This window comes from Scylla paramamosain, chromosome 20, assembly GCF_035594125.1.
Source record: "Scylla paramamosain isolate STU-SP2022 chromosome 20, ASM3559412v1, whole genome shotgun sequence".
Lineage (NCBI taxonomy): Eukaryota > Metazoa > Arthropoda > Malacostraca > Decapoda > Portunidae > Scylla > Scylla paramamosain.
This window is the reverse complement of record NC_087170.1, coordinates 13338995-13341494: the sequence shown is the minus strand read 5'-3', so window position 1 is coordinate 13341494 and position 2500 is coordinate 13338995. Positions and strand designations below refer to the sequence as shown.

Here is a 2500-nt window from a genome sequence, read left to right as displayed (position 1 = left end):
ACGACGTGAGAGAGAGAGAGAGAGAGAGAGAGAGAGAGAGAGAGAGAGAGAGAGAGAGAGGAGCGTGAAGAATGAGGAAGGCAGGAGGAGGCTTACTGTAATCTAGTCGCTACGTGCTCTCTCTCTCTCTCTCTCTCTCTCTCTCTCTCTCTCTCTCTCTCTCTCTCTCTCTCTCTCTCTCTCTCTTTCAGTGGTAATACGGGAGAGAATGAAGCTTCGTACGTGTTTCAGAAGCCAGTATGAAGCCTCGAAACAGCCTGATGTGAAGCAGACTGGTGAGACAGCGAACAAAGGGAGATAATAAGCAAGAGAGAGAGGGAGAGAGAGAGAGAGAGAGAGAGAGAGAGAGAGAGAGAGAGAGAGGATATAATGCAGAAAAAAAGAGGTGAGTGAAAATACAAAGGTAATTAAAGGAAAGAAAATAGTTTGTCTTTTAGGAAATATGAGGGAAAGGAGGAGGAGGAGGAGAAGAAGAAGGAGGAGGAGAAGGAGGAGAGGAAAGAGGATTGTGATTTCCCTCCTCACCGAGGGAAAATTATTATATTAATGCAGCCATCTTCCTCCTCCTCCTCCTCCTCCTCCTCCTCCTCCTCCTCCTCCTCCTCCTCCTCCTCCTCCTCCTCCTCCTCCTCCTCCTCCTCCTCCTCCTCCTCCTCCTAAACCACCTTGGATGCTGACTGTGAATTAGTTATTGATGCTGCAGAAGGCTAGAGTGTGTTTACCCCTTTGTGTGTGTGTGTGTGTGTGTGTGTGTGTGTGTGTGTGTGTGTGTGTGTTATATAAAGCCAGTGATCGTTACGTGTTTGCCGTATTTGGCGCAACCTGTTTCCCTCCGTTCTCTCTCTCTCTCTCTCTCTCTCTCTCTCTCTCTCTCTCTCTCTCTCTCTCTCTCTCTCTCTCTCTCTCTCTCTCTCTCTCTCTCTGAATCGAACTGTATTATCTTTTTTTCTTATTTCTTTCTTTCCGTCCTTCCTTCTTTGTCTCTTCCTTCCTTCCTTCCTTTTTTCCTTCTTTCCTATCCTCCGTCCTTCCTTCTTCCCTATATCATTATGTAACTATGCCTTATATTTATGTACATCTCTCTCTCTCTCTATCCGTTCTTTTCTATCTCCTTATTCTCTTTTCCTTCATTCATTACTGTATTTCTTTCTTCCTTTCTTCTTTCTTTCCTTCTTCTCTCATCCAATCTCCTCATTTTTCCTCTTTCTTTCCTCCGTATCGTATTACTTTTCCTCCCTTCGTACTTATCCGCAGGTTTTCCGTATATACACTCCCTTCCCTCCACTCCTACCTCCACTTCCCCCTCCACCTTCCCCTCCACCTTCCCCTCCAGTGATCGTAACCTCCCCACACTGCTCCTCATCTTTAAATTTCCATTGGGAGCAGTGCAGAGTAAATATGGAATGGGGGGAGGAGGGGAGGGGAGAGGTTATTTCCACTTTTCCCTCATCCTCCACCTCACATTTATACGACTAGCAGCTTCTCCTCCTCCTCCTCCTCCTCCTCCTCTTTTTCCTCTCCTCTCCTTCCTTCCCTTACTCGTCCCGTTCTTTCTTTAATGTTACTACTACGACTACAACGACTACTACTACTTACTACTCTTCATATTTTTCCTCTTCTCTTTCTCCTTTCTCAGTCAGGGCGGAGCTAATGACAGTAACAGCAGTAGTAACAATAACACTGCACAGGTGACATGCCCTCTGTGCCCGCGTCCCCGTCAGACAGCAACAGTGGCGCGGACACGGTGGATTGCTGCAGTGAGGCGCCGCTCCGCTAGGGATGGTGTACAGATGAACGGACTGATAAATGTGTATGTACGAGTAAGGTTTCAGAGGTTATTTAGTCTCTCTCTCTCTCTCTCTCTCTCTCTCTCTCTCTCTCTCTCTCTCTCTCTCTCTCTCTCTCTCTCTCTCTCTCTCTCTGTTTTGTGTGTTTGTTCTTTTCTGTTTTTCTGTCTGTGTTTGTTTGTCTGTTTGTCTATTTGTCTTAATTTGTTTATCTGTGTGTCTGTTTCTTTGTTTCTGTCTGTCTGTCTATGTTTGTCTTTGTCTGTCTGTCTTTACCTGTCTGTCTGTCTGTCTGTCTGTCTGTCTGTCTCTCTCTCTCTCTCTCTCTCTCTCTCTCTCTCTCTCTCTCTCTCTCTCTCTCTCTCTCTCTCTCTCTCTCTCTCTCTCTCTCTCTCTCTCTCTCTCTCTCTCTCCAGGACTGTTCTCAAGGGGCACAGATACTTAGTCAGGCTGTCACGCGCTGTCATACTAGTGTTGCGAAATCCTTAACACATTACCAGTATTGTTACAAAATAAACACCCATGTAAATTTAATAAAGCTTCTCTCACCAGGACAGTTCTCAAAGACCACGCGGATGATAAGTCGAATATTCACGTATGTTTCCCATAATTGTTAAACCGTCACTAGGATTACATGGAAGTTACACTCGTAAAAGCAATGCCCAATCACTCTTTGTTCTCCCATTAGGACTGTTTTCAAAGGCAACAAAGAG

At 45.6% G+C, this 2500-nt stretch overlaps 1 protein-coding gene and 1 long non-coding RNA gene across 5 annotated transcripts in view; one reads left to right on the top strand and one right to left on the bottom strand.

Annotated features, from left to right (window-relative positions):
• The window catches only part of LOC135110364 (uncharacterized), a 234157-nt gene that overhangs the window by 76801 nt on the left and 154856 nt on the right, over positions 1 to 2500 (top strand). The gene's annotated exons all lie outside the window — the stretch shown is intronic.
• The window catches only part of LOC135110363 (mucin-2-like), a 142117-nt gene that overhangs the window by 9430 nt on the left and 130187 nt on the right, over positions 1 to 2500 (bottom strand). The gene's annotated exons all lie outside the window — the stretch shown is intronic.